At 42.4% G+C, this 27,501-nt stretch overlaps 1 protein-coding gene across 2 annotated transcripts in view; it reads left to right on the forward strand.

The window, feature by feature from the left end:
* The first annotated feature begins 4,589 nt into the window (after window positions 1–4,589).
* palm3 (paralemmin 3) overlaps window positions 4,590–27,501 on the forward strand; it is a 65,697-nt gene continuing 42,785 nt past the window's right edge. For both annotated transcript variants that reach the window (XM_015954275.3, XM_070553742.1), the window contains exon 1: window positions 4,590–4,983. The gene's annotated coding sequence lies outside the window, so the exon portion shown is untranslated. The remainder of the gene's footprint in view (window positions 4,984–27,501) is intronic.

Below are 27,501 nucleotides of genomic sequence, written 5' to 3' on the forward strand. Positions count from 1 at the left end.
CACCAGCCACTACTGGGGTTTTTCATAATTTCCAACCGTTCAAAGTTCATCTGGGGTTTATGGAGGCTTCGTCTCAGGCCCTGTCCACACGTAGCCGGGGATCTGCCAAAACGTAGATACTTTTCTACGTTTTGGCCTGTCATCCACACAAAAACAGAGTTTTTTCACACGAAAACGGATCTTTTTAAAAACTCCGGCCAAAGTGAAGATCTGCGTTTTCTCCGTTTTGGGTGTCTGCGTGTGGACAGACACAACCGGAGTTTTAAGGTCCGCAACGTCACTTTCCGTGACAAAAAAATGCTGACATCACGTGTGCGACCTGTGTTTACACTAGCCGACAGCATGGATGCCCTCAGAGCGGCGCTCGCTTTATCAGTTGTCCAAGCGCTTTTTGCTTGTTTGTTTTTGCAAGTGGAATTACTGCTCCTTGCGGAAGACCACAGACGAAGGACGAGGTTAAGAACAGGAGAAGTACTGCCGCCTACAGGTCTGGCATGTCCTTAACAACGTATTTATCCGGGTACGTGTGGACAGTTTATTTTTTAAAACGAGGTGGTGTGGATGCAAGTTTTTGGAGGGGCGGATATTTGTTTTTAAAAAAACCCGGCTGCGTGTGGACTAGGCCTAATTTTCTTGGCTTTTTCGGTCACAACTGTCCCTTGCTCCGTCGCCTCTGCTGTTTCCTCTGCCACCTCCATGCTCCTGTGTGTTTATATGTTGCTTCTTCTGCTGGGTTAAACAGGCAGCCTGCCGATTAGTCGGAGCACTACTGCTACTTAGTGACTGCGGGGTGATTTAGCGTTGCAGCATGAAAAAAGATGCTAAAAATAATGCTATAATGCTGGCTATATAATAAATGCTATTCCTGGGTGGTGAGCATCTAACATTATTGCTGTAGACAATTGCATGCATGCACACCAGCCCTCTGGAACATCTCCATATCATTTCAGGAGTGAAGTGCACTAATGGAAGTTTCTCCATCCCCCTTAAATAAATGCCTAGAAGATGAAGACAATAAAAACAAAGTACCTATCTCAGAACTCTTTTATATGACACAATAGTTTTATGGCAAAAGCTAAATCTACACATTACAAGTGAAACTGGAAAAATTAGAATATGGTGCAAAAGTTAATTTATTAAATTAATTCAAATTGAATGATGAAAGTAATAAATGAGAAAGAGTCATTACAGGTAAAGCCAGAGATGTCAAGCCTTTACTTGTTATAATTGTGAAGATTATTCATTTACAGTGTATGGAATCTCCAAATTAAAACAATTTGGATTTTTACATGAAATCAATAAAACAAGAATGTTAAATGGTAGCCGTTTGAAAGGTATCATCATGCAGATGCACTCAATACTTGATTTTTGCCCCTTTTGCTTTATAGAAATAAATTAACGTTGGACAATATTCAAATTTCTTGAGTTTCACTTGTAAAAAAGACAAAAAACAAACAAAAAACAATATATAATTCCAACTAACATATTAGTTAAATCAAACTATAACTGCTTGTAATTAATTGAATATTATTCTAATAATTTACACTCAATCTTCTTTATATATTTCCAAAAGTATTGGCACATCACTAGTATTAAAGGTGCATTATGTAGAAATGAAGTAAAAATTACATCCTGTGGAAAAATTTGGTTACTGCAACCTCTTTAAACAACTCTGGAGCTTTTTGCCAGCCGTCATCAAATTACAGTTGTTGATATTCAACCAATAAATCAATCAGTCAATCAATCAATCATCATTTAATCAATCAATCTATCAAATTTTATTTATGAAGCACTTTTCATACAACAAGTGCAGCTCAAAGTGCTTTATTAATAACAAGCACACAGCAGTCAGTTTCCCACCCCTCCCACACAGATTAACATCCGATCTCTTCTGTATCTCCCCTCTCCCACCCTCAATCCCATCCAAATCCCTACACACACACACACACACACACACACACACACACACACACACACACACACACACACACACACACACACACACACACACACACACACACACAAGCAAAAATGAAAGGGCAGCTGGCTGAGTGTGAAGTAGGCACAAAGAGGACGGAAACGCTATCAAAGGAGCCAACTGCACCGTGAGCAGCAGGATCGGCAGCAGCAGCCCGGTCACCACCACATGGCACCAAGAGGAGGTACGAGAAGCACCCGGGGCAGCCAGCCCCCACACAGGAAACACTGGTAAAATCTAATGAGACTAAGCTAACAAGTTAAGAATCAAATTAAGCATAAACACCTGATAAATACAAATCTAAATAAAACACACTGATAAAAGATAACCATGTAGAAACATACAATTAAATATAAACACATTTTGTCATACAGATTATTAATACTGGTTAAAACGAATTATTATTACAGGTTAAAACTAGTTAAAACTTACATTAAAGAGCATTTCTCTCATTTAAGTAAAAGAGTAAGTAATAAAACACTGATAAAATATTTTAAACAGGCTAAAATAGATGAAAATCAGCTAAAAGCTATACTAAAAAGGCGAGTCTTGAGCCTGGCCTTAAAAACAAGAACACTCTCTAAGGCCTAGTCCACACGTAGCCAGGTTTAAAAAAAAAACGAATATCCGCCCCTCCAAAAACTTGCATCCACACCACCTCGTTTCAAAAAGAAAACTCTGTCCACACGTACCCGGATAAATACGTTGTTAAGGACATGCCAGACCTGTAGGCGGCAGTACTTCCCCCGTTCTTAACCTCGTCCTTCGTCTGTGGTCTTCCACAAGGAGCAGTAATTCCGCTTGCAAAAACAAACAAGCAAAAAGCGCTTGGACAGTTGATAAAGCGAGCGCAGCTCTGAGGGCATCCATGCTGTCGGCTAGTGTAAACACAGGTCGCACACGTGATGTCAGCATTTTTTTGTCGCGGAAAGTGACGTTGCGGACCTTAAAACTCCGGTTTTGTCTGTCCACACGCAGACACCCAAAACGGAGAAAACGCAGATCTTCACTTTGGCCGTAGTTTTTAAAAAGATCCGTTTTCGTGTGAAAAAACTCCGTTTTCGTGTGGATGACAGGCCAAAACGTAGAAAAATATCTACGTTTTGGCAGATCCCCGGCTACGTGTGGACAGAGCCTTAGGCCCTGAGGTCCTCTGGCAGACTGTTCCAGAGATGAGGGCCATAAAACTGGAAGGATGCCTCACCTTGGGAGTGTGTCCTGACTTTTGGAATGACGAGGAGATGGCTGCCATAGGAGCGCAGGGACCGTGGAGGCTCATATTTATGAAGAAGTTCTGAGACATAAGAAGGCCCAAGACCATTAAGACATTTTAAAACCATTAAAATAACCTTAAAATCGATCCAGAAACGTACAGGAAGCCAACGCAGCTTGTTTACAACAGGTGTAATGTGCTCTTGCCATGGTCTTCGTCAGGACACGTGCTGCTGAATTTTGAAGATTTTGTAAACCTGAGGTACTCTTTTTGGGAAGCCCAGAAAGCAGGGCATTACAGAAATCAATTATACTGGTGATAAAAGCATACATCAGCATGTCTGTTTAGGCCAGAGAGAGAAAGGGGCGGACTCTGGCAACGTTTTTCAGGTGATTAAAACCTATTTTTGCAGTGTTCTTAATGTGGGGCATAAAAGTTAGCTCAGAGTCAAAAATCACGCCCAAGTTGTTCACTTGAGAAGACAGATTAAAAGTAAGTGACTGTAGCTTTGGTAAAAGTTTCTCTCTCTGGGCTGCAGGACCGATGACTAAACCTTAAACACTGTATTAGCTCGCAGGAGACATGGCAACCCCACACTTACTGATGGTAAACAGTAATTAGGTCCTTCCTTCCTTTGTTTTGAAAGGAGAAAACCTGATAATCCCCACAGTCACCTGGATGTGAGATATGTTTCAGTAGAACCTTCCTTCTAAAATGACTGAAATATTAGAATCTTTGGGATTTTCGCATTGTGGAATTATCACTATATTCATACATACTGCACCTTTAACTACTTTCATTCCATTATTTAGACATTTTTTTGTATTGGCCAAAAATTATTTATTATTTAATTTGATCAAAAAATGTTTAAAATTTAACTTAGTTTTACCTTTATTTTTTATTTTATTTCTTTTAATTTGATGTTTCTTTGTATTATTTTGCATTTTATTTTTACTTCTGTCTTATATAATTGCATGAAGGACAAAATAAGTATCAGCTTCAATCCATTCCAATTTCAATTGATGTGTTTCATAACTTGTACAATGCCAACACTGCTATAATGCAAATTTAAAATAAATCCATCCAATCGTTCATTCAGTTTTACTGCTGAATATAAATAATTTACATCTATTTCAGTGATGCGTTATAGGTAGCAGCTTTGTAACCGATTGCTCTGACTAGCTGTTAGCTTGTCAATCCCTTCAGAACTAAATCTAAATTTCTCCAAACTGAGGCTATTCGACATATTCCACAGACACACTAAAACATCTGGACTGTCCATTTAGGCTGCATAAGGATAAAAATATGGGCAAGTCGCGGTGATCTGCGGTTAAACGCTGCTTCAGGGTCGTAAAGGTGTTAGTAAGTGATGCACGCGCGGGACTCACGTTGCGTGCGTAAGAACAACAGGAAACCTGAGTCTGCTGCTGCCGCTCTGTGGAGGGCTGGCCTCGCCGCGGAGTCAGGTAACCTCCGCTCCGTGCTCCTCCTCACACACGGCTCTAGACGCGAGGCAAAGCGGCGAGGAAGAAAACTGCTTCTACACTCAAGAGGGAGGCTGCGGCTCTCCGTCTGACGCAAAGTTTAGCGGACTTTAAACAAAGTCTGGGCAGTTTAGCGCCGCGTGGTCCTGCTGCTGCGCTCATGTGACGCACCTCTAAACCGGCGGAGGCTTCTCAGGTGTTGGAAGTTCGTGTCATTGAGCCGGAGGAAGGAAACTTACTGTTTTCTACTTTTAATTAGAAACTTTGCTTTTTGTTGCTGAAGGGCTCAAGTGGAAACATCTCACCGGGTAAGTGGATTTGGCTCTGTTGGATGCGGCGTTGACGCCTGGACTCTAAAACTAATTTGTTGGTGGGAGGTCGGTTGACACCTTTTGAGTGTGGTCCAACTGGAAGTGAGCCAGAACAGACCAGTCCAGCCCCGGCAGGTGTTGACTGGCCCGATCTGCATGCAACTCTACGAACAAATCGATTAAATTTTCGATTTTCATTCAGTTTAGCAGATAAGTCACTTTTGATCGTCATCTAACCCCCCCCCTCCCCCCCTGATGTTTTATAGACAAATTCAGAAATGAAAAATAAATTAAATTACGTTTTAAAATTAAGTTGGAGACATTTGATGTAGATTTTGCCCCTTTTGATGACATTTTTGCAGTTGCTCTGTGTAGAACACACACACACACACACACACACACACACACACACACGTAACAGTTTTATGTCATATTGTGAACACGTGCTTAGCCTGCAGCTGTGCCTGCACACTGACACTACCAGCAGATGACATCAGGGACACCTGAGAGATGATGATGAGTCTGCCAAGCTGTAGCATTGAGCGTCAGCATTGAAGTTTAGGCTGCTCTGTCTTTATTTTGGAAGTTCTTTGGGTGAATTATAAGTGCCACAGGAGCCAAAGCGGCCAGCTGTTTCTGAGCATGTGCAGATGTGCCTGTAGTGTTTGCAAACTATCTCATGAACCTCTGGACATTTTCTTAACCAAATTCTCAGAAAACAATCACTGGATGAACATCTACAACTGCTATCAGAGTCAAACAGTATCAAAATGGCAACACAGCTTATCAACATCAGCAAACACAACATCGGTTATAATTACTTCAATTATACATACTCAAGGGTAAAACCTATGGAGTCGGCCATGTTTGTCTGCGAGCTCTAATAATGTGTCATTTTAATGAAAATCTCCAGAATGAAACATTTGATGTTCATCTGCAGAAAAATAACCCACAGAGCCGACCTGATTTAAGGTGGCAGACAAAGCTTAATACAACTGGATGTTGAGCTGAAATCTGGTCTGATGGTTGCTTAGGCATCCCAGCTACACACCATGACTTCTGGTTGCTCAAGATGTTTGTTTGTTAGAAAAACATCTCACAAACCACTGGATGGGTTAGAATGACACACTTGGGTGCCACAGCAAATAAATCAGTCCCATTCCCCTCCCACCACCCCTTTGGTTAATCATTCATTACTATTCACAAGTCTTTAGGAATGTAAAACCCATCAGCGGGCTTAGGGTTGAGTTTTGATCTGAGTGTGCAGAAATGTGCCCCATCGTGGGCGGGGACAGTTGTTAATGGCAGATAAAAGAGCAACAGTAACTGTGCAGTTGTCAGCTCCACCAATCAGCCACAGTTTATCTACTGAAAAGCAGAGGCGGATTTAGCAATTTGGGGGCCCAAGGCGAACACAGACATGGGGCCCCTTACACAAAATTTTCGACAATCTTATCTTTAACTGGATTTGCGAAACTCTCCCCTCTTCTGACATGAGTTATTTCCCCTTTTTATTAGTCCCCCTCTTTTTTCCTGTATTTCCCTCCTTTTGAGTGCTTTCAGTATTTGCTCTGCTTTCTTCTTCCTGTCAGCGCTCCTGTGCTTTTGCCTTTTTTTTCTATTTTCCATTTTGGTCCATGTTTTCCTCCCTTTAAACATTTTCCATTGTCTTTCCTTTTCTGCTTCCTTTGATGTTTACATAGAAAAACAACGTCACTTTCAGAAGTGAAAATAAAAGCTTTTATGAAGCAAGCTGCTTCTTTCTCTTGTTGGAGCCACTCCATGTCATGCTTCATGTTTTGACTATCACTTTGAGTTTGTTACGAACGCTCCCGCCTCTCTTCTTCTTATTTGTGGTCTTATGGCACTTGGCAAACAACAATTTGGTGCATTACTGCCACCAACTGGATTGGAGTGGAATGACTACCAATCACTTCCTGTTTGTTTATCGCCGTCTTAATAACCCTCTTATGACCATAATTATAACAGGGCCGCCTGGTATTTTTTCTTATGGCTATAAAATTGTAATAAAAAGTGCAAAGTGTGTGTAACACTCTCCTTTTTTCAGAACAACTTCCACTTTCAGTGTATGGTTTGTATTTAGAATTTATTTCTATTAAAGCCTTTAAAAAATCAGCTTAGAAGTGAAAAAAGCAAAAAATGGATTTGAATTTTTTACATTTATTACTGAACAGGAACTTCAAAATTACTGTGCAAACAATTTAAACTTTGAACTGTAATGCATCTATTCTTAAAAAAGTTTGAACCTTGGTATCTTTTTTTAGCTGTTTTAAGACCATTTATTTTTGTAAACTTTCAGACGTTATTATTTGATGTGGTAGGCCTTGAAGCAGTTTCTCTCCAGCTGCAGGCAGAGTCCTGCACACCTGACACTGCCATGGGGTGCTTCTCTTGCACACCGTGCCAAAAACTTTTGTTTTAGCAAAAATAATTATCTATTGTAAAAAGATAAATAATGTTGGAATGAAGCTGAATCTTACAATTAGCAAATAGTTGAGGGTTGTTCAAATAAAAAAAAAAGACTGAACAAACATTCATACCCTGGTTCACTGGAGATCTGTCCTTCTTCGTGGTCACTGTCTTCAGATATAAGCCTTCTGGGACACCTAATAGATCGTGTTGATTTTCTTTGAGGCATTTCCATAATTTCATGCTGGCTTTTTATGATAATTAGCTTCCCCGTTCCGTTATCCGTTTTCACCGCGGCGCTGCGCTCCACTGGGCTCCGTTTGAATCAGGCTGTACAGCAGGATTTCCATAACTCTGATTGCTTCATGCTATAGATCGTTGGAAAGCTGCTTTTATGTACTTTTAGGAACTGTTGGGATTCTTTGAATCTGATCAGCCATTCAAAAGTTACAAAATGGAGCATTTTGGATGACAAACTCAGCACGTCTCTGAATCTGTGTTGTGATTCGTTGCGCTCAAGACAGGAAATCCCGGTGTCTACCGGAATGTATTTTATATGCACGAAAAGCCCCATTTTTAATCTTTTCAGCACTTTTGGAATTTTACAGATATCTTGAACGGTTCAGGAATTATGGTAATGAGAAGTGCACATGTCCAATCCCGTCTGCGGTGACAGGTTGGTAATAAGAATATTGTGGCATTAACAGAGGGGTGCCGGCGGTCAGGGCTAGGGGGGCCCCCAACACAAGGGGGCCCCAGGCGGCCGGCTACCTATGCCTAATGGTAAAACCGCCTCTGCTGAAAAGAGCAGGGGAGAGAAACAGACTCTGACGAGGCTTAAAGAGATTAAAACACAGAGATAAATAAAATGGTGTGTGTGTGTGTTTGTGTGTGGTGTGTGGTGGGGGTGGGGGTGGGGGTGGGGGGCAGAGGAAGGGGCTGATGAAATCTACCACTTTGCTTTGCTGGGTCGACTGGGTACAATGCCAGTAACATTCCTCGCTGTCACGCTGTTGCCTCCAGCAGTTTGCTTCATGTGTCCATCCCCCGTGTGAAGGATGCTTGGTTTACTGACACATTGAAAACGGTGTGCTGCTTTGGAATATGAAAATGTGCTGTTTTATATGGGTGGAGCTTTTCCATCTTAAGTACACGCTGTGGAGCTTTGTCCGATAAATGCTGTTGTTGGTTGTTATAATGTCAGAGTTTTCCATCTTAATATGATGTTTGATGGTTCTTTATTTGTTTGAGTCTGCATAGCGCATACGCAAAGCTCGTTGCAGGTTGTTATTATGACCAGACACAAAACTGGCCTCAGATGGCCGAGTAAGCACAAAGAGGCCTCACTAAAACAGAGACGGTGCATGCTTTGGCATTTAAACTCTAATGAATTTCTAATGGGAGCAATAAGTTCACAAACACACAAACAAAACAAGCTTTTTTGCTAACAAAATCACTTAAAATTAGCCTTTGTGTGTTTCCTTTTAGTCAGGAACTCTATATATGCAGCAAGATGAGGCAGAAGTTCTCCTGCTGAGCTGACAATGTGTAAATACGTTTAATTATAGTAAACAAATGCAAGATGTCCGGATTATCTAGTGTAGGTGGATTACTAGTCTGGAAGTGCTAATATTGACAAAGCTTTATCACTCATCTTTGGTCGGTAACAAGATGACACCTGTGCTTGGTTTAGCTGCATTCACCGGCCACTTTTTCTAACGTTTCTTTACTGACCACCTCCTTTTCACCTCCTTACGTCGACTAACTCCAGCTGTTTCTGTAGTTTCTGATTCCTCCACCTCACTCAGCATGGCTCTATTAAATACCCGCCCTGTTAACAATAAGTCCTTCCTGCTTAATGATCTCGATCTCTCTAAAACCTGGACTTTCTGTTTCAGACTGAAGTTTGGCAGCAAACATCTGATTATTCTGGTCTGATTGAACTCTGCCCGAGTTGTTATTCTTTCCTTAGGTAGCCCCAGGGTTCTGGTCGTGGTAGATATCTAGCTGTTATTTTTAGAGACCATCTACCATGTAGTTCTACAACCTCTGGTCGCTTTGCTTCCTTTGAACTGCAGCTGATTAAAGTTGGGCATACGGACCCGTCCTACTGTGCTGTGGTCTATCGTCCACCTGGTCCAAACAGTTCTTTCCTTCAGGAGTTTAGTGACTTTTTATCCTCCACTGTGAAGCTGTCCAGACTGGTGATTGTTGGTGATTTTAACATCAATGTAGATGATCCCTCAGACCACTTTGCTGTGACATTCTCTAGCCTCATGGACTCCTTCAGCTTTACCCAGAATGTTTCTGGCCCCACACACACACACACACACACACACACACACACACACACACACACACACACACACACACACACACACACACCAGGGGACACACTCTGGACCTTGTTTTTACCCTGGGTCTAAATGCTGACAGTGTTTGTCCTGAGGACATGTATATTTCAGATCACCATTGCATTTTCTTTAACTTGTCAGTTTCTAACCCCGGCTTTCCACGGGAGCCGTCAGCAGCACGTTACTGCAGCAGCACGTCATAGCTGCTGATAGGAACCGCTGTGGTCAACAGAACCTTTTCCACCAGAGCCGTCGGCAGCCGTCAGCAGCGCGAGTCGGCCGCGTCTCAGGAGCAGCATGTTGCGGCCTTTATGCGCCGGTTCTATTTTCTACGCGCGACGCCTCTGAAACGGGTCAAGTTCGACATTTTTGGGGAAGGAAAGACAGGAAATTGGACGCGGAAATTGAGAGACTCTATCGAGATTTTCAGAATAAAGAACGTACTGCCTTTCGGTTGCTTTACTTTTAAAAAAGGTTACTAATTGTGCGTCCCCGTGAGAATTTATCACCTAGCTAGCGGTCTCCTTTGTTTTTCAGGTCCGTATTAGCGATTATAAAACGGACAGAACATAAAACACAAACATTTTGGAGCCATGTTGTAGTTTTCTCCTGCTTGTTGTTGTGTTTACTGACAAAGTCACTCGTGTGACTTCGTGCTCTGTCGGTGACAGCTGCTCCCCTGCTGCTTCGCGTCTCGTGGGAAGGGCCACGCAGCAACTTACGCGAGCAAGACGTGCTGCTGCAGTAACGTGCTGCTGACGGCTCCCGTGGAAACCCGGGGTAAGTCCCCACCTCCTGCTCGCAGTAAGGTTCATTCTCGTTTTCTTGATGAGAGCACAGCTAGCAATTTTTCTTCTACTTTTAATCCCCCCTGTTCTTCTGATATTAACCCAGATTCATTAATTTCTCAGTTTAACGAGCACTATCTCTCCATTCTGGAAAACATCTGTCCTGTCACAACCAAATCAGTTCCTGTAGTGAACCCTACTCCCTGATTTAACAACAGCATTCACAGCCTGAAGCGACAATGCAGAAAAATTGAGTGCTTTTGGAAGAAAGCTCGTGTCCATGTCCATCTGCTGCATCTAAAGTATCTTCTGACATCCTTTAACTTTGCAGTCAGAGAAGAGAGGGTTGCCTATATGCAGAGGACTGTTCTGTTCTGGTCCCGCTGGACCTGACAGCAGCCTTTGACACTATTGACCATCACCTGCTGCTGGAGAGGCTGAGAGACTGGGTAGGCCTATCAGGATCTGCTTTGGAGTGGTTCTCCACTTATCTGTCTGAGCATTCCTTCTCTGTGGCCATCTCCCAAGTTTAGGTCCTCCACCTCCTCTATCTGCTTCCTCTTCAGCACATCCTGAGCTCATTTAAAGGAATCTCCAACCATCTTTACGCAGATGACATCCAACTGTACATCTCCTTTAAGCCCCATGAAATGTCTAAGCCTCAGCTGTTACACACCTGCTTAGACTCTATCAAAACCTGGATGGCTGGGAGCTTTCTACAGCTGAATGAAGATAAGACTGAGATCCTCATCTGTGCCCCAGACAAGCTGGTTCCCAAAGTCAGAGACTCTCTTAAGCCGGGCATACACTGTGTGACTTTTTCACTTTTTTGAGCCGATTTTCCAGTCGTGCGAGACGCCACGACATCGGGGCGAGTTTTGCGCCGAGTGGTCGTGTAGTGTACAGGGGGTTACGAGAGGCGATTAACACCACGTGACCAGCCGCCGATCAGCAGTCGTGAGGTCGCAGGGACTTCTGGTGTGTTTAATATTTCACTCGTCCCTCGTGAGGGTATCGCACTGTTGAAGCGGCGCTGCGAGCAGCTGCGAGCAGCTACGATCCAAAAAGTATCAGAACCGCTCACGGCGCATGCGCGCGCAATCCTGCATCAACGCCGGCCGGTCGCTCGCTATTTCCCTAATAACACACGCTGTTCGTTTTTGTTTCTACACGTTTTGTTTACTCACAAAAATTGTCAAGAAAGCGTGTTTGTCGTGTTCATGTCAAATTAAACTGATCACAAAACACAGATTCACTTTCTTTATTTCGTTTTCCTCATCTAACCCCCATAAATCCCTGTGTGTCCTCCTGCAGCACTCCCGAAGGACAACAGGCAAGACAAAAAAGTCTGACGTGTTGAGTAAAAACTGCTATTTTTAGCACATTTTTAGGGCCGACGTGTTGCTACCAGACGTACAGTGTGAGCAGTCAGGTCGCATGCGAGAACTGGGTCGTACATTGTGAGCACATGACTCGTGAGATCTGCTCTGCGAGGAAGTCGTACAGTTTGAGCTGAAGCTGAACGCTGCGAGTGAAAAAGTCGCACAGTGTACGCCCGGCTTTAATCAGCTTGCTTCTCACACCAAACCCTCTGTCAAGAATTTTGGTGTGACCTTTGACCCAGCTCTCACCCTGGATTCTCATGTCAGTTCTCTTGTTGGCTCTTTCTTCTTCCATCTCAGGAACATTGCTAAGCTGAGTCCCATTCTTTCCCGCTCTGAACTTGAGACAGTTCTCCACACCTTCATCTCCTCACGCTTAGACTACTGTAACTCTCTTTTCACGTGTCTGAGCAGAACCTCCCTGAACCGTCTACAGGTGGTTCAGAACGTCTGTGCTCGGCTTCTGACCAAGTCCTCCAAACACACCCACATCACCCCGCTTCTCCTCCAGCTTCACTGGCTGCCAGTCAACTTCAGGGTTCATTTCAAGATCCTGGTTCTGGTCTACAGGGCCTTACATGGACGAGCACCATCTTACATTGGTGATCTTCTTAGTCCCTACACCCCCAGCAGGTCCCTGAGGTACAGTGATCAAAGCCTACTGGTTGTTCAGCACCAGGCTAAAGGTCAAAGGTGACAGATAATTTGCTGCTGTGGCCCCCAGACTCTGGAACTCTCTTCTCCTGAGCCTGAGATCAGTGGACTCAGTGGTCTCCTTTAAAAAGCAGCTGAAAACTCACCTGGAAAACTCAAGCTGGTTTTGGTGTGACCCTCATCATCCTCGCCTTATTCGTCTCCCCCCACCTATTCCACCTTCCTCAGGATCATCTGATTTCCCTCTTTCCTTTTCACTCTCTTTCTTTACATTTTTTCACAATTGTCTATTTTTTGCTCATTTTAAATATATTTTAATCATTTAAATTATTTTTTATATTTTACATTTTTTTGTTTTTGTGAAGTGCCTCAGGATTTTTATCTTAAGAGGCGCTATAGAAATTATCTTTTCTTCTTCTATGCAAAAGTGTTAATAATTTTGGGTAAAAGCTGGTAAATTGTACAAAATCCAACATAAAATTTAACGATAAGAAAGATGAGGTTGAGTTTTTTCTGCATATTGTAAGTGTAAAGACTACTTACTGTTTTGTTTATTTCTTTGAACCACAAATTCTGTCTGACAGAAACCTGCCGTCAACACTTAAGTGTTTCTGGATTCTTCCCTTCGATGACGATCCTTCTAAACGGTTTCTGTTGCACTGACGGTAAGACAAATGGCTTCCCACTGAGCTCACCTGGCGGTGTTTGCTTTCTTTAGTGAAGTCACCGTGTTTGTCCAAACATGTCCTGGATACCGACCATACCTCATCATTTCCATGTGAATCTTAACAGAAACCTCCAGCTGTCAACCCGATCAGGAACTCAGATTTCAGAACAACTTCTGTAAAGCTGCAGGAAATTTAGCTAAACTGCAATTTTCAGAGGATTTAACCAAATGTGATAAAAGAAATTGACACCTGTGAAACTGTGAAAAGGTCGTCACTAGTCAAAACTCACTGATGCATGTCGGAATAAAGAATCACTGACTAATATAGTTTGTTTTATCAGTTACTGAAGCTGGGTTTGAAAGGTGCATGTTGGTCAGGTCGGCAATGGGCTGAAAAGTCTGGAATCTCAACCAATCAAGAGTGCAGAGTTCCAGGTAGATTTGTGGGCCATTCCCATCTGTACCGGGTCGGCCCAGGCCGGGTAGCCCCAGTCGGCCCCAGCCTGGCCCGGTTCCACACATCCTTGCCTTAAGCCCATGTGGGCTGATTCTACCCACCAATCAAAGGCTTGCTCTAATGGAAGGTGTGAATTTGCTGTCAGCAGTGGGCGTGTTGGCCCTGGTCGGCCTGAAGCAGACCCCCTCGAGAAGAGGGCTGAGAATGAGCCTTGGTTGGCCCGGAAAAATACCAGGCCACCCAGATATGTAAACAACCTACGCTACCCGGCCCGGGCCGACCCGGTACAGATGGGAATGGCCCAATGTGTCCGGTCCGAGCGTTCCCAGTTGAACGCTGCAGTTCCGGTGTTTTATTTTACATTAAATCAATCACAGACTGGTGTAAAACAGCAGTGAGACCTCTGATTTTTGTAAAGTTTTGTACAGGATTTCAGTTTATTTACACATTATATACGAACTTATGAGTATGATTAAGTTGTGTGAATGAAGCCGTCTGACAGGAACATAAATAGATTCTTGTTGGCTCTAAAATATTCTGCAGGTTCTGCTGGTTTAAAGAGAATGTTTAACCATGAAGATGTCGTACTGATGGTGTGTGTGTGTGTGTGTGTGTGTGTGTGTGTGTGTGTGTGTGTGTGTGTGTGTGTGTGTGTGTGTGTGTGTGTGTGTGTTTACAATGAGGTGGTTGGGTTGAGGTGCAGCTGTGGTTGGGACAATTATTACATTAACTGATGGACCTGTAAATAAATAGTTTATAAATAAGGTAGAAATAAGTTCCTCACACTGAAAAATAACTAATCTTTGAGACTGAGGACACGGTGCTAGTGCACGCTCCTACAGCACATTAATAAGACTAAATACATATAATGCAAAATTTTGTGATCATCAATTTATTTGCATTTATTTGTTATAAATGCCACTGCATACTTCTTGCTGTCAGTATCTGCAAGATATTGGTATTTGGGTCTGTACTGGTTCGACTTAAATTCAAATTGAAAGATCCTTTATTAATGAGTATTAATTATTTACACTTAATAAATGAGTTAAACCAAGGTCTATAGTCCTTGGGTCATAAACTATGAGCTACAAGTATATCAGTCTTTTTATACTGGAAGTCAGGAGTTATTTTAGTGATCATCTTGTTTCTTATTTATTTTTGTCCTGATTGTGCCCTGAGCAATTTTATGACCAAATAAAAACAAATAAAATCAACATTAATTGAAAAATCGTCTTAAATAATCAAGATCTCAATTTCAGTCACAATAATCGTGATTATTGTTTTTGCCATAATCGAGCAGCCCTACGGAGCAGTCAACAGTTGGCCGTAGCTACACTAACCAACATTCGTCTGCATGAATGTGACCGTCAGAAACCCGACCAAGCAATCTGAAAAGTAACTAAAGCCATCATGCTGGATGCCTTTCTGCAGTGGACAATACCGTGTTCAGCCCGCTAGAATCCGCTACAAGTAATAAATAAATCTATTAACCTAACGCGGACCGTTTTGCTGTTGTGTGTTGTCCGTAAGAGCGAGGGGGGTCTGCGTGTGTGGGAGGGGGGATCTCGTAGGTGTGGCGCAGCACCACGCCTGAGCCTATGTAAGGGCAACACTGTGGTCAGCTGATGGCCAATATGTACTGCTGGTTTTCATGGCCAATATTTAAGACCTTATATTCATGTTGAAATGTCACTAATAACATCAGGTGATGCAAAACATTTCTGAAGTTGAATCAGATTTGGAACGCTGAATTGAACAAACTGTTAAATTTAAAGGTTGTGCACATAAAGTTAATTTTAGAGTATTTATAATGCAGATGTAATTAGTGAATGTAAAAATGCATTTACATAAAGTTCTGCAACACCGGGCTGCCCGAGGATGTGCCTGATGTATAAAACGGTAAACGGACAGATATATCGGTAAAGTAGGGCTGTAGCGAAGCCTCGACGAAGTCGACGGCTCGATTCTAAAAATTTGTCGACGTCAGATCCGGAAGTCGACGCACCGCGCCCACTTGTTGCATCCCCAGGAGTTTGTAAATAGAGGAGGAATCTGCCTGTTTTTCCTCTAGTTCGCCCTCTTCTCCGCCTTCACTAACATCTCCGCCAAATACCGAAGACGCGGAACAACGTCCGTCCACTACTAGATTATTTTCCTGTTTTGCCCCCTCGTCTCCCGGCAACGGACAACAACTTCCGGGGTCAGATGCGCTGCTTCGTGTCTATCGCAGATGTAGAAAATCACAGGGAGCGCTTCTCCCTTCATTAAGGAGCTTCTTTCAGACATGAGGAGAGCTGTTTTGGTGGTAGCAGTCTCTCCTCCGTGCTGGTCTGTTTGCTGCTGGGTGTTTTTGGTTTATTTAAACTTGGTAACTTGAACTTAATGTTGGTAAAGCTACTGTTAGCATCTTCGCTAACAGCTTCTTGCGTTGGGATAAGCTGTTACGTTTTGGTTTAGAGTTCATCTTTTTTGTGGTGTAGATCTCCCTTTTATTACATTTAGAGTGTTGTGGGTTTTCGGTTTAGTGTAAAATATCACCTGAGTTTGGTTTAACCCGTAAGACCACTCGCCTCACGCACATAAGTGACCAAAACAAAGCAGCATGGAGACACTCAATCTTCTACCACCTCTCAGGCAGCAGCCTGCACTCCCAAGTTCTACACGTCACCAGAACATAACCAACCGCAACACAATAAAAGCAGTGTTATACAAAATGGAAGGCCTGTAGTGTTTATTCTCTTGCAGTAAGAATTTATCTATTTTTTTGAGGAATTTATTTGAGATTTTCTGGTTTTTGTTAATTGTGCAATAGAAAAATAATCATTAGATTAATTGTATAAATAGTCATTAGAATAGTCGACTATTCGATAAAATAATCGTCAGAATAATCGTTTTAAAAATAATCGTTTACCCACAGCCCTACGGTAGAGCGATTGATCGTCTACCCCTAATTCAAACGTACCGTCTTGTTTTGTGGGGTAAAAGTCTGCCCTGGTAATGTGTTGGGGTCATGTAGAGTAAACACACAGGGGTAAAGGATGTCCCTCAGAAAAATACCATTGTTCCTGGTAGGGTTTTGGGAATATTTCCTGCGGGGGATGGACACCTTAACCTGGAAAAGACACTGCACTAGAATGTTGCAGAGACTTGGCCGATGTTCTACTGAGAACGTCAGGTTTAGATTAAAAGTGGATGAATAATCAGCAGATAATTTTCATCTAAAAGATTTTCCAGGGTGTTTGTGTTCATGCTGCTGTGGAAAAAGGCCAATAATCTCACTTGAAAGCATAGGTGTGACCAAGTCACTGCTTTGCAAGTCAATGAAGTCACAAGTCTTTCCAGTCAAGTCCAAGTCAAAGACAGCCAAGTCCAAATCGAGTCCAAAGTCAATGATGTCAAGTCCAAGTCCTTAACTTTGAATTTTCAAGTCATAATCAAGTCATCTGTCCAACTTCAATTTAATTACAATGATAATAAATAAATTCCAGAAATAAAGCTTCTTAAAAGGAACTCCGGCTATGAGGACGTGTGTGCCCTATAAGCCACACGTTTTCTGTTGTACCAAACTATGTTGTTAGAAACACACAAAATATTGCTGTTTATTTATAAATCTATAATATTTGGGACATTTTTGGACATACGTAGGACGCCATGTTTTCCGTACGCGATGCACTCTGGGGGCGATGATGTATATTGGTTGCACTTGGAAGAATAGCTATTGACGCTAGTGTTTGTTAACGCGCTCACCGTATTAATAAAGTAAAATGCTGCATTGTGCTGCTTTTGGATTTAATTTCCAGTCAGAGGGCAACAAGGAGAGTGATGTGAGTTTACATAGTTTTCCCGCTGGCAAGAAGAGGAGAAAGCAGTGGGAAGATGCCTATGGACGAACACAACTTCCCAAAGATCCGCGGCTGTGTTCCCATCATTTTTCTCCTGATGCGTTTGAGGCTTATAGTCGACCACAACTACTTAAAGAGCTCACTAGAGCGGCTGGGTGTGAGAGAAGTCGGAAACTAAATGCTTTACCGACCATTTTCCCACACAAGGAGCCTAAACGCCCTCGGAGAGACAAGAGACGCTGGACGCTCTCCTGAGCCGACAACCCGCTCCTGCAGCTGCCGCTTCGGTCACGTTCAGCGAACCATCGGGCACGCCACTCGTCACGGATGAAGCTGAACATTCACCTCTCCCGTCAGTAAGACAAGTAGTAAGTGTAGCAATGCAGTGTTCTCCAAATATATAATATATGCAAAAAGGATTAAAGACGTTTCACTGAATATCCTAATCATCGATGAAGCACACAACAGCTCTGGATGCTAAAATTCTCCTAAATCATTCATAATTGAATAAGTTTGATCACACGATAGTTCACCGTTAACTTCTGCTGACAAAAATGTGAGCTCTCTCTCTCGGTTACCATGGAGACACATTTGCCTCACACCAGGGTATCCGCGGGTTCTTAAAAAGTCTTAAATTAGCTTTTCCAAATTTAAGGCCTTAAAAATCCTTAGAAATGACAAATAATCCTTAAATACAGTTTCCAAAGGTCTTAAATGACCAAAGACCCAATAAACAAGATTTTTTTTTCTATAAAATTTTCGTGAATTTCTGGTTAGTGTTCAGCATTATTTGTGTACGATGTTGGCGTAAGCGGAACCTTACACATTCAGTTGGTTGTGAAAGGGGGCTATTTTTAGATGAGCACATTAGCTGGTTAAGCTAGTGGGAGCTTGCACCATGGGGAAGTGCAAGTTTAATGGTAACTGGATGGCTAATCCCACGTTTGCGACGTGTCTAGCACCGGTTCCAGGCAATAGCTGGAAATTATAGCTTAAATGAAATTTAAAAAAATAGCTTAAATTTGGTCAAAGTGGCCTTAAGAAAGGTCTTAAAAAGTCTTAAATTTGGCTCCCTTAAACATGCAGCTACCCTGTCACACGCACCACCGGTTTTGTGCTGGACTCTCTTCATCCCGCCCGTCTTGCTCTTCATGTTGATGCTCGTTTTGTGAAACATGGTCAGTGATGTCCTCATTAATGTTTCACTCTGGTTCAAATTGTAAAGGCTGAACAGATGACATGTTGATGTCGCTGAACAGTCTCTAAACGGTCCCAAAGCCGGGCGGTGAAACCGAGCTACAACCATATGACGTCACTACCCAGAGTGCAGTGCGACGTTAACAACAATGGCAACCTACAAGTTAAACAATTTTTTACAATTTTTATAAAAATGGAGACATAAAGAAGGTTTTTACAACATTTTAATATAACTGACACTAACATTTATCTTTTAAGAACTGCGAGGTTTTGTAGCCTGGATTCCTTTTTAAAGCTTCTTTATTTGCTCAAACAAGCAGGAAGTGCAGCTGAAACTGATTATAAACAACGTGCTGCTGGATTTAGCAGTACAAGATCAAACCCAGAACGAAGAATGATTTATGATTTTTGTCCATGCCGTGCCACTTTTGTGCTAAAATATCAAATATGCTCAAGTCATCATCAAGTCAACAGATGCAAGTCGATTCAAATCACAAGTCATTGGCGTTCAAGTCCGAGTCAAGTTGTAAATCTTTATAGATTTTATCAAGTTAAGTCAGAAGTCATTAAAATAATGACTCGAGTCTGACTCGAGTCCAAGCCATGTGTCTCGAGTAGTGTTGTCAAAAAAATCGATACCTAGACATACATCGATGCTAAAAGTGGTATCTAAACTAAATATTCCATCCCTGTGGTATCGATATTATGGACTATTATACACAGCCTTCTTCACGTACACCGACACGCACGACAGCCAGATGCCGTAAAGCAGCCTTCGCCTCCCAGACAAACAGAAGAAGAAGACGCCGCATGGCTACATTGCAATTTCCCACGCGAGTTGTCTCCGATCCAAGTTTTGTCTGCCAAATAAATAAACAAAAACATAAACAGCCCATCTTAATCAGCATACCAAGTCCGACACGTAGTTGTATATTCACGCTAATGTGCTTAAAGGAAAACTCCCGTTTATTGCAACCCGGACTTAATTTCTAGCATGCAGTACGTTTGTTTACTCACGCTGACAACTTTGGTGCTACTTGGATTCCCCGGGGTATTTAGATCCATCGGCGAATCGCCATCAGCGTATATCCATATAACGGGTGCGGACGGGCACCCATGGTACAGCCTCGAAATAAGACATTATCTGCACCAGAACATCTCAATGTCGAAAGGTTTTGTTAGGAATCATTAACGTGATTCCTCTGTTCGTTTGGAGCGGGTCTGGGATTTCTAGGCGTGAACAGACTAGCCGCGGCTAATCTAACCGGCGCTTTTAATGACGTCACTGCCGTGCGCCAATCTGTTTTTATTAAGATTACCGGTAGATGTACCTTTGTCCTACTGTGGAGAAATTCGTTTTCTCCCTTTATTGACCAACAGAGTTGTTCAAAAGTACGGAACAAAACATATGGCATTACATCTTATGACAAAAATGCACCTTAAACAGAGTTTAAGCAGCAAAACATCACTCTGCAAATAGTGTATATATAGTGAGACAATTCATGATTAAAGTGTTAATTTTCGCCAGTTTTTGTATGCACGTTTTAAAAAAATGTTGATACTTGAAAGGTTTAAGCACTTTACACACTTAATTCTTAACATTTAATTTTTGCAATATAAATTGAGGAATGTTATTTTTTGAATAAACTTGTTCAATAAATTGGTGTTTTTAAATAGTATCGAAATCGAGTATCGAGTTTTTTTCCCCAGTATCGAGTCGAGTTTGAAATTTTAGTTTCGTGACAACCCTAGTCTCGAGTCCACACCTCTGCTTGAAGGTTTGATTTTTTTCACACAGTGGGTTTACTTGCAGCATCAGAAAACAGAATTATTGCTTTATTCTTTTTAAATGCATTTTTACACTTTAGTTCGGCTAAAACTGAACCAAACTGGCTTTCTCATAATCGAGCTTAAGTAGCAGATAATGTGGCTAGAAAATCGAAACTCTGCATTTAAACCACACCGCAGCTTAGCCGAGCTACAACCGGCCTGGGCCTTTCCTCTGAGACTGCAAAAGTGGGCCTATATTGATTCAGCTGTTTATTGCTGCTGATTCTCTTGGTTAGGGTTAGGGTTAGCTCCAAAGGGTTTGACTTGCCAATACTGGATTAGCTTAGAGTGCTAGAGATCAAGCCCTTACACAGGTGCACATTAGCTGTAGGATTTTTGTAAACGCAGAACAACTAAATACAGCAAAACATCAACAATTGTTCACATATTTTGGTGTGTTTGCATCTAGTAGAGAAAGAAAAAGAAAATCCCACAGTCGAGCTACGCCAGGGAAGCTGTCCAATGTTGCACATCCGGCCAAGTCTTCAGCTAATGTGATGTTGTTTTCTACTTCATTATGTGGTAAATCTAGTCTTTATCTCTGCCAGTTCACAGCTAATGTAGAAAAAAACCCTCACCTGTTGCTGAATGCACTCAGTGCCAAATCACATCAAAATCCCACACCAAAGCATGCCGGCTTTGGTTTTTCTCTGCAGACAGACAGACATCATAGCTGCATGTGCAGTAAAGATGGCTTCCTGTCCTTAGAGGCAAATGGATTTTTCCCAATTGTTTTTTAATTAGTCTTACTGCTTATAGGCAGGAATTCAGTCTGAAGCATAGGTGAACAAATTAGTTGTATTTTTTATACTGTAGCTTATCTTAATGCAAAATGTGAGATTCATTATAATAATGCCATCCATGTTTGGAGACAACTCACTTTTCAAACCTAGTTACTCTGAAATGCACCCCTGAATATGCTTGAACTTACATTTTAACCCATTTCTATATTTCAGTATTACATAAATAGCTTTTACTGTTAGTCAAAAATGATCTCTCTGCTTTCTAGTTGAGACGCTCTGGTAGTGTAGTTTGGAACTGGCATAAATTGGTTTTGTTTGGTCAGAGCTGTGAAAGAATCAAGCCTGGTTTATGCTTCTCCGTCAGCTCCGCAAGGGACAGACACGCACGGATTGACGGAAGCGTTTTGCTCTCATACTTCTGCGTCTCCTGGAGAGTGTTGCAAAGCAATTGCCCAGCAGGACAGCAGAGGGCGTAGCGCTGTTCTGTGGTATCTTGTCGTGTATCGGTCCAAGATCGTGTGTTTATATTGTGTTTTTTGTATATAAGAGACTTTTAAAACGGACATATTTGTCTCTCATTCTCCCACCTCTTCGTGCGCTCCCCACCTCTAAACCCTCGTTTCCTGTCATTTCCGTCCACAAATAAAACGCTTGCTGCGCATCTTTTCACTCCTCCAGTCACGGGAGGATGAAACGTTCATATTTTTAGAGTTTTTCGCGAGGTATTCTTCAAGCTGCTCCGTGTCTGCCGCGAGTTATCCTCGTCGCTCTTTGCAATGGCGGTGCTGTAAACAACAGCGGCGTCCTGACCAATCACAAGCTTGCGTAATCCGTCTCGTTCGACGGATGTTTAAAAAAGTGGGCTCGACTCCGTACGTACTTGCGTGCCTGCCGGAGCCCTGCGCAAGGACAGATAATGGCGTTGCGTGTCTCCGCACTGACGCAGACGGAGAAGCATAAATCAGGCTTACGTCATCAAACGTCCTTTTCATCAAAGCTTTTGTAAACACTGAATTTTCATCATCTTAGATAAAACAAGCAACGCAGCCACAGGGATTTAAAATATTGCCCCAGAGGTCACGAGTAAATAGTAAGTTAAACATCCATCAGCAGATTCTTGAGAAATCCATCGTGTCAGCTGAGCGGACTCCCACCAAGTTAGTGATGATTGTCGACAGAAGTTGCTTTTTATCAGAGAGAAAAGTGATTTAGGGTTGCATCAAAAATCCCAGCCTGCTTCCTCAGAAGATTTAGCAAAAGCATTAAGGTCTGTGATGTTGAAAACAGCACCTAAATTATGCATGAGGAGGTGGAACCATATTTATTACGTCTTGAGATTACGTACATAAATCACTGCTCTGTTGATGTTTCTTACGTCCTTCTTTCGTCGTGTTCACATCCAAAGGTTCTGGGTCTTTGCCAGACTTATGCAGTGGTTGGCTGGAATTTTGTTGGCATGTGCTAAGAGATAATTGGGAATGTGGGAAATTAAACATTACACCCCAAAGTGACAAGAAAACCCTGCAGAAAGGACTTGGGCATCACAACTCTCTTTTCTCTCAAAAAGTCATTTGCATGCACGCAAGAGTAAGAAGGTTCAGGTCTACAGTTGTTAAAATTAGATTTAAACCGCAGTGTGTTATCTGGGAGAGTGTATGGAATTGTGTTTGGGCTGTGAGGCCCAGCAGCACACAAGCCTGCAGGCTTTTGACTCTGAGAAGAACGAAAATGAACCGAGACTGGATTACACCAGTCCTGCATTCCTTTCCTAACCTGTTTAACACACACACACACACACACACACACACACACACACACACACACACACACGCACGCACGCACGCACACACAGAGAGATATGACTGGAGCAGGCTAATACATGTCCCGTACACTCTGCTTCAAAGCGTCTGCACGAGTTGATGAGCTTTCATTTGAGTATAAAAATCCTAAAATAACTGGGTGTAAAAAGAGGCCAGGTCTAATTAGATGTCCTTTATTGGGGTTTAAACACTCCTCTGTGTCAGTCGTGTACTTGCTAGTGGATACGTAGAGCTCTAAACCTTCACCACCTCCACACAAGCTGCTTCAGATGTTGTCGTATTTGATTCAGATTCACTTGGGAGCCAACGCTTAATGTTATTCAATCGCAGTATCTAACTGCCGCCTGTCAAAACTTGCTTCCTATTACCATTGTTGTGCTCTGTGGTGTGGAGAGTGGTGAGTGATGAAACCACAGAGAAAATTAGCTGCAGCCCGCCAGCCGTCTCCTAAAGATCCACTCTGATGGAGACCACTACTGGGCAGATTTACTTCAGGTTGGTTCTAAATAAACACGCTCTTATATTTTACTGTTGTTTTAAAACCACAAGTGAATTTTACCTTAACGAAAGGACACTTGCTTCACGGTGAACTCTAAAACCAAGTATTTACAGTATTTTCCCTTATTTTTAGTTATTCTACTTCACCCGATAATACAAACAATGTTTTCCTATTGGTAAACATTTATGAACCTGCACACATAAACAGCTTTTGGAAACATTCTTATTTATTAAATCACAGAAGCAAAAACCTTAGGAGAGCCGTGTTACATGGCATAATTTGTGAACGATTTATGGTGCAGAATTTGCTGTGGAGTTTTATTTGATAACAGCTTTATTTTGAAAATCACTTTCCTTGTTACATAAATGGCAGAGGCACCTTTCCACTTACGTTTACTGTCACACTTTGACTTGTGTGAGAACACTGCATGAGTGTGCAGGTAAAAAAAAAAAGGAAATGTGCAAAGCCGTGTCGGTGCGAACTGGATGTGTTTTTGTGGATGTTTGTCGTGTCACAGCAGTCATGTCTTGTTAGAACTTGTTGGAACAGGTGCTTCATGCTCTGATCCCCTCCTTCACATCCCTGCTTCATGTTTTTCTCTCTCATTTGAATCTTCTGCAGAAGAATTTAAAATGATGGTAAAATCAACTAAAATATTTTCTTTACCAGTTCCTTTCTTTTGGTTTGTTATTTCAGCTTAAAATCTATTTAATTTAATTTACCCGACCAGAAGGAGGCAAAAAAGGTAAACAAGATGCATGGCTGATTTTCTGTCATTCATAAAGCCTGGTAAGCCATCCTATAATATGTAACTATATAGTCTGGCTATGACCCATAAGCAGAGCTCAGTCGTAGGGGTCTCCTCGTGCTGTTGGATAGCATTCATGGGCTCATCCATCTTGGTTTGTGACAAGGAAGGCTGCTGTTGGTTTAGTGTTCAGGAGAGAGCAGAGCATGTCTCAGATAGTAGAAGCTAACCAATAGCATTAGCATCTCCACAGCATGGCAGAACTCCTTCATCAATGTTGCAAAGCAAATGGAGGCGGTCACATTGCTGTTAGCAAATCCAAGGTGAGATGACCGAGCATCAGGAAATAATGAGGAACCCATGCTGCACACTGGAAGCATCAGGCACTGCTTCAAATAGAAACCATTATAGTCTGTGGAGTGTTACAAACCAGCCGCGACACGTCCCAGAAGCGGCACGCTGCGCCGCCAAAATAGGATCGGGTTCTATTTTTTTTCCCGCTAGCCGCTTTTGGGATGCGTCAATTTCTGCAGTTAACATAGGGCTAGACAGGAAATCACACACAGGTTCAGTATAAAATCCCTGGTAATTTTCAAAATAAAAGTACTGCAGCGATGCAAATTTCATATATATGAAGCTTACGTGTGACCCAACGGCTTATTTACTCCCAGTATCGTTCCAGAAGTGCAGCAGTGTGTTTTCCATGGCTTTAATCCTGGTAGTGGAGTGGAACAACCTCATATCACACGTCATTTCCTTCTTTTTGGTTTAATGGCGGATTGCATTAACAAACAAGTCTCGAAGGATCTTGTGAGTTGAGTTGAGTACCGTTCTTGAGCCGACGCCATTGTTATTTTTTTCCATCGCAGCTCTGCCGTCTTCTAAAAACAACTTTTGCCATATTGGTGCTAAGCCCGCCCAATGTCTCTACAATGAGAGCGCTGTGATTGGCTCCGCCTGAACTTAGCCGAGCCAGTGGTAATAATAATAATAATAATAATAATAATAATAATAATAATAATAATAATAATAATAATAATAATAATAATACATTGAACTTATATAGCGCTTTTCAAGACACCCAAAGACGCTTTCACACACTCTCACATTCACACACTGCCAGTGATGGTAAGCTACTTGTAGCCACAGCCGCCCTGGGGAGGTCTGACAGAGGCGAGGCTGCCATTTGGTGCCGTCGGCCCCTCTGACCACCACTAACACAGGCAAGTTGGGTGAAGTGTCTTGCCCAAGGCCACAACAGCAGGATACCCCTGGCGGGAGCAGGAATCGACCCCATGACCCTCCGATCATGAGGCAACCCACTCTACCACCTGACCTACTGCTGCCCCATTGCTCTATTGTAGCCTCAGACGTGCTGAGGCTACAATAGAGCGTGGCTAGGCCGACCTGCAGATTCTCTAGACTTTTAGGCTAAAAGCAACCGTTGCATGCACAAAATGGTCTGCTGTCATGTTTCTGGAAACCTTCCAAGTCTCAATGAATACACAAAACAATAAAAGTATTTTCCCATTAGAAACAGCATGCTTGTGAACCAAAGTTGAAAGGGTACAAGAAGTGTTCATTTAGCAGATAATTCACACGAGTGTGGACAGGGCTAATGTTGGCGCCTCCAGTTAACGCACATTCAGCTTCTGCTGTCCTATAATCTTTGCTGTTGCAGAGAGACACGCCACTCTACATTCCTCTTCAGGGTCACAAATGCAGCACCCGCACGTATCGTGAGCACTAACACGTTCCTCGGCGGTTTCTGCAGCGTTTTTGAGATAAATCCGTTGATAGGAGTTTTGTGTTTCCCGAAACACCAACAGGACAGTGATTACCAGGCTTACAGTGTCAGGGCGACAGACGCTAACCTATTATCTCCTGTTCTGCACAAGGTCAGGACTGAGTCAGCATGTAAACAAAAAGCTGTGCTGTCCTTTGGATTCATTTATATTTATAAGTATTATTAGCTTTTGCAATAGATTTCTTTTCTACAATCAATATTATCGTAAAATACATTAAATGCTGCTGCTGATGACAATTTTAGTCAAGTTTTCTAGCTCTGAGAATGTTTTTTCATTCTGTTGGGATGAAAGTCTGGGTGCAGCTAAGTGAGTTTCCGGAGACTCAGATTTTATTTGGCCTGATCAGGGTGCTGCATGAGCCGACTCGTCATGTCTAGAGAGAATGAGGTTTTAATCAGAAACACACCAGTCGTTTAATGACGTTACCCTGCTGTGGTGAACTAATACGGTAATGATGTCCTCCATTAAACTCTGATCCGCCTGCGGTCAGTTTAGTTCAAACATCAAACATTATCCACAGGCCAACTCTGAGTTTTAATGTAAATTTGTATCATATGTTTAGTTTTAGATGCTGTGTTAAACCTCTTCTTGCGTATCCACAGCAAGGCTGTAACAAGAACCTTCTACAGACGGCCAGTAGTAATGCGCGGTGTATGATTTTGGCAGGTGATAATGATTAACTACCAGCTAACCGGCTGTGCTTGCTGATGATGTCATCAAGGAGTGAGATAGTGGCCCAATCTCAATACTCGCACTTGTTCCCTTGCGCCCTTCAATTGTGTGTCCCCGGCCAGGGGTGCGAGTGCATAGGGTGTCCCGATTTTCAAGTGTGGAAGTTGACCACGCAGTCATTTTGACTGTTTTCGTATTTTGATATGTAGTAATTTTAGTTAGATTGATCTCATGTTGTCCTGGATTTTCCTGTTTATACGTGTCCTTTATTTTTGCGTTATAATTTCCATTAAATTATGTATCAAAAAAGAAATATAGCTGTTTTTGTCTTTGTCTCCCACAAGCCGTCAACTTGACGGTTCTATTGTTTACATGGTAACGTTTTCCCGCGAATGACGAACAGCGTCGCTGTTGCTAAGCAACCGACTTTCCAGCTTGCACACTCCCTCTCCGTTCATACTGCGTGTGAAATAGTGGCTGAAACAGCTTTTAGAAGATTGTTCTCGGTGATACAAGCTAGGGCTGTCGCGGTTGAGGAATTCCCCCTGCGGTGATTCAGGGTGGCTTAATATTGCGGTGTGCGATATTATTGCAGCCCTTTTTTTTATTGCAGTACTATCTAAA

The sequence above is a fragment of the Nothobranchius furzeri genome, chromosome 7, assembly GCF_043380555.1.
Source record: "Nothobranchius furzeri strain GRZ-AD chromosome 7, NfurGRZ-RIMD1, whole genome shotgun sequence".
Lineage (NCBI taxonomy): Eukaryota > Metazoa > Chordata > Actinopteri > Cyprinodontiformes > Nothobranchiidae > Nothobranchius > Nothobranchius furzeri.